Raw genomic sequence first — 15145 nt, 5'->3', positions numbered from 1 at the left:
GAAAGAAATGTATGACTCTTGTTCTGAATATGGATTTACAGGGTCTAGGCCAATTGGGACCATTGTATGGATTCCAGGTTGGGTGATGTCCAGCTGGAAGGAGGAAAAAGGGTACGCGTCTCTCCTGGTGGAGCTAGGACTCAAAGTAGCATTAAATGACTCCCTAGGGAGTCACATCTTTGGCACAGGTAAGCTTTAATGCAGGGGTGAGGTAGATGGGAAGGGAGAAAGGGGGTCCAAAGGAGAATCCAAGGACCAAGCCAAACATTGTAATTGGCTCATTATCTTGCAGTTCTCCTAGGATCCCACTCCCAGCCTCTGAATAACATCTACCCTTATTGGCTGAAAATCTTTCATATCATCAATCCATCATCTCTCTCTTTCTCTATCCACCTATCTCCCTGTCAGGATTTTAATACACCTGACACCATAGCACTGAAGCACCAGCCATCCTCCTCCCACACTTCAATCTGTCATCTACAAGATGTAGACCTCCTTACACTCCCATTTGGTACCTCTGTCCTTGGCCAAACAAATAACTGCCCGGATCCCAGGAAGACACCTGGCCTACCTTCCCTTCTTTGTCACTTAAGATAACCTCCCTTGCTGCACTAACCTTCCTTTTCCTGAATGCTAGACCTGGGGGGCTAAAACAGGGTGTGTGATTGTACAGGGTAACTGCGTTACAACGAAAAACCTGACCGCATCAGAGAGTGAGATTGCCCAGCCCTGTAGCACACACCTCATCAGGCCATGTCTAGCACCTTGTAGATACATCCCTCAGGGGATCCATTCATGTGACCATATTTGCATGCAAAGGTTTAACTGCATTGTTAAGATCTCCTATGGATGAGGAGAATGAGAGCACAAGAGAACCAAGCAGCCTGTTTAATTGAACATGCCATTCTAAATCTTTGGTTTTTTGAAGATAGGACAAGTAACGACAGCATAAAATTAAAGTGGGTTCCGGAGCGCGAGCCAGAGCAGTGTTCTGGAAGCAGCCTGGTGTTTCAATGTGTTCATTCTTATTCATTACCTGCTCCAGAGGCAGCATCTCCATATCCCTCTAAATTGTTGTTCTCTTGCTCTCCCTGATTCCCTCGCCCCCACATTCTATCTGGTCTGCAGACAACTCACTTAAATCAGTTCCACTGCTGTCCATTAAGCTTTTAACACTTGGTGCATTTCCTGAGAATGGCTGGGATGATATTATGGCCCCTTAAAGGTTGTTTATATATATATATATGGCTACACCAGGCAGAGTGTATTACTGGATGATTATTATCTGCTTCCAAGGAGAGGGGGTAGTGTGAGGAATTTTGAGGCTGAAAGGCAAGATAGAACGGCCATTACATAAGCAATAATTGCCTGTGATTAATGACTGACTGGGAGTAGTTGATGTCCTGAAATGAACCTAAAGGACAAAGTCAATCATTTACCTTGAGAAATTTTGTGCATTGAGGTGGTTACAATTGTAGTTATAAGATGGAAATGAACAACAAAGCATAATGGACACATGGACTTTCTCTTTTTGTAAGAATACATCTGTGCAGAGCACAATGTCCATGTACATTAGCAAATCAGATGACTTGAATCATCTCGGCAGAGTCCATCACAGGAAGTGTACCTAGTGGTTGGAGCAGGAATTGGGAATCAGGAATTCTGATTCTACAAGGGGAGAGTTGTCTAGCAGTTAGAACAGGGGCATTGAGAGCAGGGCCGGCTCTAGCTTTTTTGCCACCCCAAGCGGCGAAGAAAAAAAAAAGAAAGATAAAGCCACTATCAGTGACACTTCGGTGGCAGCTCTACCATGCCACTTCATCGGCGGCAATTCGGCGGACGGTCCTTCCATCTGAGAGGGACTGAGGGACCCGCCACCGAAGACCAGGATGTGCTGCCCCTTTCTGTTGGCCGCCCCAAGCACCTGCTTCCTGCACTGGTGCCTGGAGCCAGCCCTAACTGAGAGTCACAACTTCTAGCTTCCATTTTTTGACTCGGTCAGAGTTGCTACATGACCTGAGGCAAGTCACTTTCCCTTTCTGCATCTCAGTTTCTGCATTTGTAAAAAGATCATTGCACTCTCCTACCTAATTGGTGAAATTTAATTGATTTAATTGTGAAATTTAATTGATTGGTTTCTGTAGCATGCAACTTCCTTCCTTACAGAGAGGAAAATGGAAGCTTCTTCCAGTCACATAGGCCAAAATGTTTGAAATTCGATGTATAAAGTTAGATGTTTAGGGTGTGATTTTCAAAACTGCCTCAGTGACATGGGACTTGTGCTCCTAAATCACTGAGGGCTTCTCTACACTGAGATCTAGTGTGCAGCAAGCCAGAATGTAGATCTACACTGCACTAGAGTACTCCCTCCACCAACTGACTGGGAGAACACACAATGACTTAATGTGCGGTGTGACGTTATTGATATAAATTGGGACCATATAGAACATGTGTTGCAACCAAGGTCCTGTAGTGGCACCAAATCTTAAGTGAAGGGGGTCATATAAGGTGTCTAAGACCAGGTTCTGGGTTGCTGGTTATGATTATGCTGTCTGTATGTCTGTGTATCATTTTGTAGTTGAAGTTATAAGTATTGGCTCTGTACTATCTGTATTTTGTATTATGCTCTGCTTCTGGGAAATATCCCAGACAAGCTGGTGTTAGCCCTGCCTAGCTGGCTTGATGGCCCATTAAGGACCATCAGCTACACAATTGACCCATGGAGAGAAGGCAGACACGCCTTGTGACTCAGCAAAGTATGCAGAGACTTGTCCATGTGACTGCAGACTCCATTTTGGCTGTAATTTTCCACAGTGTGGACAAAGAGATTCTTACACATGGAAAAGCCTATATAAGGCTGATGCATCATCTCCATCTTGTCTTCAATCCTGCTTCATACCTCTGGAGGGACTTTGCCACAAACTGAAGCTCTGCACAAAGGGACTGACCGATCCATCCCAGCGGGGGATGTTCTCCAGAGACTTAAGTTGAACCTGCAGTTTACTCCATCACTGCTGCAAGCCTGAACTAAGAACTTTGCCATTACTGTATGTAATTGACTCCATTTAACCAATTCTACCTCTCATCTCTACCTTTTCCCCTTTGTAAATAAACCTTTAGATTTTAGATTCTAAAGGATTGGCAACAGCGTGATTTGTGGGTAAGATCTGATGTGTATATTGACCTGGGTCTGGGGCTTGGTCCTTTGGGATCGAGAGAACCTTTTTCTTTTATTGGGGTGTTGGTTTTCATAACCATTCACATAGGCCAATGCAATGGTGGTGATGCTGGGAACTGGAGTGTCTAAAGAGATGCTTGTGTGACTTGTGGTTAGCCAGTGACATGAGACCAAAGTCCTAAATGTCTGAGCTGGCTTGTTTGCACTGAGGTGTGCAGCAAGCCTAGGGCTGTGACTGCCCTGTTTGAGCAATTGGTCCTGATTTGGCACTCTCAGTTGGGTCCCGCCAGAATCGCTCCGTCACATGCGGCAAGCTAGTGCACTATGCATTCACACCGTGCACTCGCTGTGCGCTGAGTTGCCATGTAGACCAGCCTTGAGGTGCTTTTGGAATTCCCGCCGTTTTATCCTTCTTTGGGCAGCCAAATAAATGGCCTAATTTTCTGAGATGCTGAGCATCCACAACTCCTACTGAAGTCAATGGCAGCTGTGGGTGCAGAGCACTTCTGAAAATCAGGCTGAGTACTTAGGTACCTAAACAGGGATTTAGTTGATTAACTTTAAGAACCCAATATTGAAATTTTAGCACTGGGAATAATCATGTTTGAGATCCTCAGGCCTTGTCTACATTGGGAATTTGCCCCAGTTCCAGCAATCATAATTGCGCTGGTGCAAACCTCAGGTGTAGAGAAGGAAAGCTAAGATGTGCACTGAAGCTGCCCATTGGTTGCTGCAATCAGGAGAAATTCCCAGTGTAGACAAGACCTATGATGATGGTGCAATTTATATTACACCCCAAAAATTACAGTAAAGGAATGCTAAGGTTTAAAGGTCAAGCCCACAAAAATTGGGAAAATCTGGAATTAAGGTTGCTTTGCAATCTTATTTTGGCCCCCCTCTGCATATGTATTATGATACAGTCTTTAATTACATGATCAGATTTATTTCTGCTGCTACCCATCCTGTTCCTAGCCAACCCCCAGAGACACAGTCTTTCTGCTCCCAGTTACTGTGCCCAGCACCACAGCAGCCCCTGGCAGACAGGGGGAGCAGTTACAGGGAAAGACCTGCAACCCTGGACTGGAATCTGTTCCATTTGTTCTGTGGGGATGGTAAACATGCAGTCAGCTCACCAAGGTTGTGAGGGGAGAATGCTCCACCGGACAGAATTGCTGGAGATATTAGCTGCCAAATGAATGAAAGTTTCAAAACTAAATCCGCCTAAGGCAGACACCCAGCATGGAAAATTTCAGCCTAAATGGTTAATGTTTAACAAAGTTATAAACAGCTGAAAACAGTGTCTTATAACGGGATGGGTCAGGCCACCTTAACTATAGGAGGCTCTACCTGCACTGTCTATAATACATAGAAACCATTCCTAGGATAGACCAATTCCCTTCGGAATGGACAAAGGCTATCAGAATCCTCTGTATATTTGAAGTCAATTGTTTTAGTAAAGGTAAGAAGAAAAAAAAGCTCCAGTTAAAATGTGGGTAATTAATTATTAATTGTTATGATGCAACTTGCATTGCAAAGACAGTTTTATAAAGCATTCATGATGTAAAGAGAGAACAGTACATCCAAAAGGCTGGAAGAGAGTGTCCAGAGGCTGATCTCTACTCCAACTCTACTCCGCTTTAGGATGGTAGTGAGCTAACATCCCATCCAACAGCAATTCCTCCTGGCAGGTGTGGGGAGCTCTATGTGTCTTTATTTGAGATTAACTTCTTGCTCATTACACTGTCTGAAAGCAGCCTCTAATCTGCTCCTACCCCTGCCCTTGTTCCCCCAAGCGAGCAATGGACCTTGGGAACCTGACATTTGTTACTCACTCAAGTGTGGCTCGGAGTGAACGGATCAAGAGCAACTGGCCCTCCCGTGGATCCACGCGGCAGAGATTGATTTACTTACGAAGCGGTTTGGCTGGTAGATTAGTGGAGCTGTTGGACTGTGCTGTACTCCATGCGCCATGGTCATGGCACAGAAACAGCACTGAGCAGCTGAACGGCTTTGCTAATCCACCCACATTGATCTAGCAGCATGAACATTTGCAAACATGTTTTCCTTTCCATTTCCATGTCTGCTTTTCAGCTAGCAGGGTGAGGAGCAGGAGAAGGTGCTGTTTGTGGTGTGCATAAGCTGTGCAGTTGATACCATCCTTGAGGAATACATTCTGCCACCCATGCCCAATTCCTCATCACTTGGGTCTGATTCCCCATCATCAGGGCTTGATTCCTAGCTACCTTTGCAGAAACACTGACTTTTCTAATGTGGAGCAATTCCCCTCCACGCAGAGCAACCTGCCCCATCTCTATCTATCCTGATAAAGTCCTTGCCCAGAGCTCAGTGCTAATGCACCAGGAACACTGCTGTGCTCTGCCTTGGAACAGGAGAGGCAGCAGACTGGAGAAACTTTGTGTGTGATAGGACCCACTTCCAAATGAATGCCCCTGCTGGGACAAGCGGGAAGCTCCATATGATGAAGTCTAACCTCCTCCCCCTACCTGCTACCCTGTGCATCAGGCCCGTTCCTGTGTGCATGAGAGAGAGACGGATGGACCTCAGCTCTTTCTGCACAAGGGGAGATGCAGGACTGGCTTAGAGTGACTGATACCTGCATGCATGTGAGCGGAGGAGTGGGAGGAGAGAGGATGGTCAAAGAGAGATTGGGCCTGCACTGCCCTGTCACAGCCCCTCCATGGGGGAACCTATTGTTCCAGAGGCCTCTCCCAACCAGAGCCTCCCAAGTGCTTTCACGCCCCCAGCCAGGGCCGGTGCAAGGATGTTTCGTGCCCTAGGCGAAACTTCTACCTTGCGCCCTCCTCCTCCCCCGCACCCCTGCCCTGAGGCACACACCCCCCCCGCTGCAGCTCCCCCCTCCACCCTGAGGCACCACCCCCCTGCAGCAGCTCCCCCCCTCCGCCCTGAGGCACCCCCCCTGCCCCCGCTCACCCCTGCTCCGCACACGAGCACCCCGAGCACGCCGTGGCCGCTTCACTTCTCCCACCTCCCAGGCTTGCGGCGCCAATCAGCTTAGGCGCTACAAGCCTGGGAAGCAGGAGAAGTGAAGCAGCAACAGCGTGTTCGGGGAGGAGACGGGACAGGGGTAAGCTGGGGCAGGGAGTTCCTCTGCGTGCCCCCCCCTTACTTGCTGCAGGCGGCCCTCCCCACGCTCCCCTGCCCCAACTCCCTCTGCCTAAATGCCAATGGCAACCAGGGCAGCCAAAGATCTGGCCACCATGGTCACTGACGAAGAAAATGGCGCCCCCGAAATGCCAGTGCCCTAGGCGACCGCCCTGCCCCCGGCCCTGCCCCCAGCCCTGCAATGGCCTGCTGCCTCATTGTTAAATATTCTTAAAACATAAATGACAGGCAATTTGTGCTATTCCCTGCCCAGTTCCTTAGCATTGACAGGACATTCAAAGCCACAACAATTTTCATTTCAGACACCTCAGAATTTTGAATAATGGTGTCACTGCTTTTGTAGGGAAATGGCTCCCGTCTGGCCCCACTCCGAACACATCACTGTAGATTTAATCTCTACTCTGACAACATTGCTTGATGCCCCCTTATCCAGCCCCCCCCACTCCAATCCCCTTAACCCTCCTTGTGTCTCTGTCCCCTCCCCGTCTCAGTCCAGCACCCTGACTTTCTCTGTACTCTCATTTCCTCCCCCTCCTCATGCCAACCCTATTTATCAATGCATCCCTCTCTCCGTCTGGGTATTTATGCCACACGCGTCTCTGTTGTATCACATGTTGACAGTTTACACACACAGCTTATCCTTCTGTTTTCTCATCTTCTTTTGCTCCTTCGTATTTGTATTATCCTTCCTGATACTGCATTGAGACCCAGAAAGGAGCCCCTGGAGTTCACAGGACCAGGCAGTAGTTCTTAGTTCAGGTGTAGAGGGGGCACTGACACAGAATCCTCATCTTCCATCAATGAATGAAAAGGAGTGTTCGAGCAACCTCTCCTAGGTTACCTACATGACCCAACTACGCAGAATCTGTACCAAACACAGCCAAGTGCAAGGGGATTGTCAAGAGATTCGGCATTTTTCACATATAACCTCAGAGGAAATGAGCAGTGGGGCAGGGTCGGGGAAAGACCACAGTGTTGTTCCAAACTGACCTGACACCTTCTTTACCTGCCATCACCAAGATGGAAAGCTCCCAGTGCTGGAAGGAGGGGAGTTGCATCTCATGAAGTGGTACCTGGGGAGTAGAACTTCCTCTTCTAATCTGGGCAATGAGTGGGAGGGCAGAGGGCGGAAAATCTTGTCCGGTAGAAGAGCCACGTGGATTGTGCATTGCAGGGAATGACAATGTCTTGAATAACTGGTGCTGCTCAACTTCCTAGTTGACCCACAAGACATTTCCCAGCATGGGAAGATGGGGGAGCTGCTGACAGATCTTGACAGAAGGACCTGAGATGGGAGAGTTAAGAGTTCCACTCAGCCTTTCCCATTCGTCTTGTTCGATTCATTACATCACAAAGTCATTAGCACAGAGTAATTATTAAGGATCAAAGAGACATTTGCAAAGATTGCGCAGGCAGTGAACCCTAGAAGTATGCCTCAAGTGCAGGCTGGGCCTTTGTGTCTGCATCTCAAGACGTATGTGAGTGTACATATCTGGGCACTTCTCTGTGCATGCATGTGAGCACAGGAACCGTGTGCATGTAAAGGAATTCATGTGAATCCCGGGTGTCTAAAAACCAGCTTTGTGTAACCAGAGAGAAGGAGTGCATAATATGTTAATGACATGTTCATTCTGCTGTCTAATGGCTAGAATAGCAGACCTGCTTGGGTGTAAACAATTCTATTGTCCTGATTAGTGATTACTCTACAGAAGATACAAGCCCTAATACTAATACTTCCACTGGACAGTAGCTCATATGGGGAGGGATGGAGATGAATAAGAGAAGTAATAGCATTTGGAGAACTGGATATAGAGGCAGTGTGGCCTAGTAGTTAGAACACTGGGCTGGGTCTCAGGGATCTGGCTTATATTCCCAGGTCTTCCACTGGCTTGCTGGGTGGCCCTGGGCAAGTCACTTCACCACTTTGGTGCCTCAGTTTCCCCATCTATAACATGGGGATGACAGTGATACTGAGCTCCTTTGTAACGAGCTTTAAGATTTGTGGATGAAAAGCTCTATATAAAAGCTGGTATTATTTGAGAGCCACTGCAGGCAGAGCTGAGATTCTGGTGGGAAGCCCAAGAAGCTTTCAGACATAAGCCATAAAGACAGATCTATGTTTGCTCCTGAAATGGAAGAGCCAGGACTCAGTAAAGACATGCTAATAAATGTCCTCCATAGGGAGCTCCTGGGAATGTGAGGAAGGCAAGAGAGGAGAAGAAATCTAGAGGTGAGACGAGAGTAGGACAGTCAGGCTTGGCCCAGCCCTGTTTTAGTTTCAGGTTTATTTCCCCACTGAGTCATGGCATGATGACCTCCCCTCACTACACAATTCTGTCAGGGAGAGAACCATTCCTGAATGTGCTTCTCAGTTTTGTCCCAAGTCAGGAACATGTCCTGGTTTTGGAGAGGTTCTCAGTATCAGAATCTCGTTCAGTCGCAGCCTAGGATTTCCCTGTGACTGTCACCGATGGAATGGGGGAGGAGTAGAAGGAATGAGAAAGGGACTCGATCACATTTTGAAGTACGTCCCCTTTGGCATGCACAGCACTAAGTTACTAAGGTCTGGTTCCCAGTTTGACAGCCAGAGGCACTGTGCTGACTGGAGCACTGTTGACTTTTAAGTCTTAACTTTGTAATAATCACATGCTGCCTTTTCCTCTCCTGCCCAGAGACAGTCACACACACCTGCACCATTTCATTTGGGGATGCAACGCCTTTAAAACAGACTTCCAGCCAAGAGCAGCTCCGTGCTGCTCCCACTGACTCAGCCAGAGAAGACAGCTCCTCGCTCAAACCATCTCAGTGTAGCTCCAATCAAGTTGGCCAGCAGGGGGATGCTCCCAGATGAGACCAGATCAGCTAGCCCAGAAGGAGGAAACCCAACCAAGAGAGTCTGTCCATGCATGGCTCCTACCATCTCAGCCAGGGAAAGGTAGGGTGACCAGATGTTCCGTTTTTATAGGGACAGTACCAGTATTTGGGGCTTTTTCTTATATAGGTGCCTATTACCCCCCACCCCAGTCTCAATTTTTTACACTTGCTATCTAGCCACCCTAGGGAGAGGCTGTGTTTTGTCTCAGTTGGAGTCCCAGCCTTACTAATGTGCAGGACACAAACTGAGAATCTGGCTCCCTAGTGGGAGACTCTGCTAATGGGGACACTCTCCTGTGACAGTGAGTTCCACAGGCTGGGTCATCTCTGTCGAGGAGAAGAGCCGAGCTGCTAGCAAAAAGACTGCACTAGGCAGCCATTCCTGGCTCTCTGGAGCTAGTGAAGACACGAGCCTCCCCTCCTCCCACTCTTGCTTTCACCTTTTGTTCCGCTGAAAAGGTTAAGCGGTAATTCTTGCTCCACTGTCCATTGATCTCATGCGAGAACAAAGAGGTTACACACACAGGCCCTGCTCCAGGAGACAGAAGAGAGGGCTGTGTAATGAAACAGGGCACTTACTGGAAATACTTCACCAATGAACACGCTGCTCTTTCCAGCAGCTGGCTGGGACTGCGCAAGGTACTGCCTGAGAGGCAGGGAGAGAGAGCCTGGATCATCGGCAAGGGCTGCTCAGAGGCAGGTGTTTGAGGAGCAAGGCTTGGCAGGCAGGGTTGTGAGCAGAGGAGCCAAGGGAAAGACAGGGAGACACAGCAGCACAATGATGGAGGGAGCATGTTGATGCAGATGTTCTCTGCGTGGGAGATGCATGGAGGTTTGTGCGGCAGACGAGCTGCCCTTGCTAGACCAATAATAACCCCTTGCCCTGCCTTGTAGCCTTTCACCTGAATAATTCAAAGCACGTGACATGCATTAACGGAGTTTCACAATCTCCCTGGCAGGGAGAGAAGGATTTTATTATCCTCATTTTACAAATCCCTACATTGAGGCACGAGAGAGTGTGACTACACCGCACACTGTGGGACCCGGGCTTGTGAACTTGGTGTCTCCAAGCCTGTGCCTGAGCATCCACACTGCACTGTAAAGCTGGCGTTACAATTGCTGGACCTGGGTCTCACAGCCATGCTAATGCCTCCACTCTGCACTACGCAGCCCATCTGACTTGTCCTGCATCTACCGTACAGAATGGCAGAGCTTGGAGCTGAGTTAGAATGGGACTCACGCTCTGATCTCCCCTATCTCCTGCCTCCAACAGGATCCTAGAACCTGGTTCTTGAGTGCTGGCTAGCCTGAGTCAGAATGATTTGTGTGTGGACAGAAGGGGGCTTTGGCACCAACTGGGGTTTAGCCTGTGCAGTGTAGACATATCCGCTAAGGCGCTTGGTCCAAATCGCACAGTGAATCAGAGGTAGCATTAAGTTGACAGGGCTCCTTGGTTTTATTCCTGTCTCCTGCATGAACCACTACACAACACTCCCTCCCAGGAGTGGGAATGGTTTCCCAGGCCCATGTCTCTCAGCCAGCCATGCCAGAGCGCTGTAAGGTCTAAGTGTAAATTCACATTTGCTAGGCCTTGTTGCCATCCATCAGCTCCATCCCCTGGATCCTGGCATGGCTTTGCCTTCAAACTTTCTACCTGTCTAAAGCAGCCTCTGGCAGTCAGGTCAAGAGGAAGGGAGCATCCTTGCCATAGATGACATAGGTCACATATCATGGCTTGACTCTTAGTAGAGAATATGGTGCTTGGTGCTGAGTGCTCCATGTACTGATGTAATTCAAGACACATACATGATGCCAGTGTGGCACCCTAGCAACTGGCAGAGCCCCTAGCACAGGGGTCGGCAACTTTTCAGAAGTGCTGTGCCGAGTCTTCATTTATTCACTCTGATTTAAGGTTTCGTGTGCCAGTAATACATTTTAACGTTTTTAGAAGGGCTCTTTCTATAAGTCTATAATATATAACTAAACTATTGTTGTATATAAAGTAAATAAGGTTTTAAAAATGTTTAAGAAGCTTCATTTAAAATTAAATTAAATTAAAATTCAGGGCCACCCGGACCGGTGGCCAGGACTTGGGCAGTGTGAGTGCCACTGAAAATCAGCTTGCATGCCGCCTTCGGCACGTGTGCCATAGGTTGCCTACCCCTATCCTATCATGTCAATGATAAGATGTGCATGAAATGTATGGGAAATATCATGCAGTCCTAGAGGCTGGCCCCTTGTCAGGGCTGTGCACAGTGGTGTGTGGCAGCATCTGCTTCAACTCCCCATCCTAGTGGGAGTGCTGTGCAGATTGCAGGTCCAGCAATCTGGTTGATGCTCAGCTGTGCACTGGCAGGAACCTGAGTTGGGCTCCTGGTCCAAGTCTGAAGCTCTCTGTGCTGGGCTCACAGATCCTGGATAAGGCAGGTTCCCATCCCTACTGCTTTCTAACGCCCCAGCTGAAATTATATAGTGAGGTCTAGCTGCTGGTTGGGTGCTGCCAGGGGAGTATACACAGGACAAATCTCTCCTGGGTACAAAGTCAGTTCTAGCCTCAGTTCAAGCCCTAGCATGTAGGCCCCAAGAGAAACAAGCTATGACTTGCCTTCCCCACCACGAATTGGCTTCCCCCTTACAGTTACTCTGCCTTGCGAGAAATGGAGTGTGCTGTGGCTGCTGCTTTGGAGGGAATTCGTGCTCCACTAAGTAAACATGGAGGCAGTTGATACACACCTTATAATTAGATCGCTCCGCTGTGCAATTATTACATTTCCCAAGCTACAGCTGCTTCCTACTTATTATCAGGTTAAGAAACTTCTCCTGATAGTAACATCACATTAACCCTGTAATTAAGAGGCAGACCACCCAGCGACTGACTGCAGAGTTGGGGCTTTCTCCAAGCAAGGAACAGCCATACCTGAGCCTGGAGGATGCTTTGAGTGATGCAAGGAATTAGTTTTCAATCATACAGACAGCAGCTCCCATCTCTCCCCTTCCCTTTTTATAGGATGACAGCAGCATGTGCATGAAGGAAAGATTAGCTAAGGACTGTGACTGAGGTATCCGTTAGCTATTGCACTTCAGAGAGAGAGGGAGCACGCACAAGTAACTTCAGCCTCTTCACCTGGACCTGGGAGAACAAATAATGTATCTGATGAATTTCACTTTTCCCATTTGCGAGCTGTGATTTTTTAATGAAATTCTTTGTGATTTGAAATGTGTTTTTCCTGGGACCCTGTCTCAGCCCAATTCTGCTTGCAGAATATTTGCTGTATACACTCAACGACTCATCATTCATTATTGGTACTGTGTGATTGGTCACCTTAGTCACATGAGTTTGTTTCTGTCCCTAGTTTGGATGAATGAAACTTTTATTAATGGTGGAGGAGGTGCTTGAAGAAGTTACTTCCATTGGGGGTTTTGGTATAACCCTTCTACAAGGACTCATACAACTCACTGCCACATGCACACAAAGGCACATGTGTCTCTTGCTTTCAGAGAATATTTCTCCTGAACAAAAATGCCCCCATATGAGCATTTGTGGAAAATAAATTTAAAAGATCACAAGTAACATCAAAGTGACCTCAGGAATCTTATTTGAATAAATGTACACGAATAACTTCTTATATGTTCACACAGCCTAAGGGCACTTGAATTGTAGGGGAGTTGTTGGTGTAACAATTCACAGCAGATACACACACGCACTAAAAGTGTCAGCTAACTGCATGCAGGGGTCTTCAGGAATGAAACTTACAACCTCCTGCAGCTCTTCAAACCACAGATCCCTTCTGCTGAGCTAAAGAAGCTCAGCCAGCTCAGAGCCAAATCCTACCTATTAACGGTGCAGTAACATGCCCACATGTGTACACACATACACACAAACACCATAAAGGGACATGATCAGGCCAGATACATTCCTTGCAGCACCACACAATGGGCATGCACAAGCCCATATAGTACATACCAAGGAGATGATGGAACACCTGTATTTGTTTATGTCTCTGAGGGTATGTCTACACTATGAAATTAGGTCAAATTTATAGAAGTCCTTTTTTAGAAATCGTTTTTATATAGTCGATTGTGTGTGTCCCCACACAAAATGCTCTAAGTGCATTAACTCGGCGGACTGCGTCCACAGTACCGAGGCTAGCATCGACTTCCGGAGTGTTGCACTGTGGGTAGCTGTGAGTAGCTATCCTACAGTTCCCACAGTTTCCGCCGCCCATTGGAATTCTGGGTTGAAATCCCAATGCCTGATGGGACAAAAACAGTGTCGTGGGTGGTTCTGGGTACATGTCATTAGGCTCCCCTCTCCCTCCCTTCCTCCGTGAAAGCAATAGCAGAGAATTGTTTCATGCCTTTTTTCCTGGGTTACCTGTGCAGACGCCATACCACAGCAAGCATACGTCTCCTGGGTGCTGGCAGACGTGGGACTGCATTGCTACACAGCAGAAGCTCATTGCCTTTTGGCAGCAGATGGTGCATTACGACTGGTAGCCATCATTGTCGTATTCCTGGGTGCTCTTTTAGCCAACCTCAGTGAGGTTGGTCAGGGGTGCCTGGGCAGACATGGGAGTGACTCAGCCAGGTCATTCCCCAGTCGTACTGCACCATCTTCTGCCGAGCACCCAGGAGATGATGTCTGCTGACAGCCTAAGATGTGAGATCTAAGATAGATGGAGTGGATCAAAACAAGAAATAGACCAGATTTGTTTTGTATTCATTTGTATTCATTTGCCCCCCCCCCCTTCCTTGAAATCAACAGCCTGCTAAACCCAGGGTTTTGAGTTCAATCCTTGAGGGGGCCATTCTGTGTGACAGTTGTTTGTGTTTCTCCTTGATGCAAAGCCACCCCCTTTGTTGATTTTAATTCCCTGTAAGCCATGTCGTCAGTCGCCCCTCCCTCCATCAGAGCAACGGCAGACCATCGTTTCGCGCCTTTTTTCAATGCAGACGCCATAGCACTGGGAACATGGAGCCCGCTCAGATCACCGCAGCAATTATGAGCACTGTAAACACTACGCGCATTATCCTGCAGTATATGCGGAACCAGTACCTGCAAAAGCGAAACCAACAAGGAGGCGACCGCAGCACAGTGACAAGAGTGATGAAGATATAGACATGGACATAGACTTCTCACAAAGTACGGGCCCCGGCAATGTGCACATCATGGTGGTAATGGGGCAGGTTCATGCCGTGGAACGCCGATTCTGGGCCCGTGAAACAAGTGCAGACTGGTGGGACTGCACAGTGTTGCAGGTCTGGGACGATTCCCAGTGGCTGCAAAACTTTCGCATGCGTAAGGGCACTTTCATGGAACTTTGTGACTTGCTTTCCTCTGCCCTGAAGCACCAGAATACCAAGATGAGAGCAGCCCTCACAGTTGAGAAGCGAGTGCCAATAGCCCTCTGGAAGCTTGCAATGCCAGACAGCTACAGGACAAGTCAGTCGGGCATCAATATGGAGTGGGAAAATCTACTCTGGGGGCTGCTGTGATCCAAGCAGCCAACGCAATCAAAGAGCTGCTCATATCAAGGATAGTGACTCTGGTAAATGTGCAGGCCATAGTGGATGGCTTTCCTGCAATGGGATTCCCTAACTGTGGTGGGGTGATAGACGGAACCCATATCCCTATCTTGGCACTGGAGCACCAAGCCAGTGAGTACATAAACTGAAAGGGGTACTTTTCAATGGTGCTGCAAGCACTGGTGGATCACAAGTGACGTTTCACCACATCAATGTGGGATGGCCGGGAAAGGTACATGACGCTCACATCTTCAGGAACTCTGGTCTGTTTCAAAAGCTGCAGGAAGGGACTTTCATCCCAGACCAGAAAATAACCATTGGGGATGTTGAAATGCCTTTAGTTATCCTTGGGGACTCAGCCTACCCCTTAATGCCATGGCTCATGAAGCCATACACAGGCAGCCTGGACAGTAGTCAGGAGCT

At 48.0% G+C, this 15145-nt stretch overlaps 1 long non-coding RNA gene across 1 annotated transcript; it reads left to right on the top strand.

Moving 5' to 3' along the window:
* The first annotated feature begins 15 nt into the window (after nucleotides 1–15).
* Nucleotides 16–12717, top strand: LOC120372191. The gene is made up of 3 exons (XR_005584778.1): nucleotides 16–188; nucleotides 8995–9257; nucleotides 12204–12717. It is a non-coding gene; the product is annotated as an uncharacterized LOC120372191 (long non-coding RNA).
* Nucleotides 12718–15145: the final 2428 nt, after the last annotated feature.

Source organism: Mauremys reevesii, linkage group 9 (genome assembly GCF_016161935.1).
Source record: "Mauremys reevesii isolate NIE-2019 linkage group 9, ASM1616193v1, whole genome shotgun sequence".
Lineage (NCBI taxonomy): Eukaryota > Metazoa > Chordata > Testudines > Geoemydidae > Mauremys > Mauremys reevesii.
The sequence above is the reverse complement of the archived record's forward strand: the minus strand, read 5'-3'. Positions and strand labels throughout refer to the sequence as shown.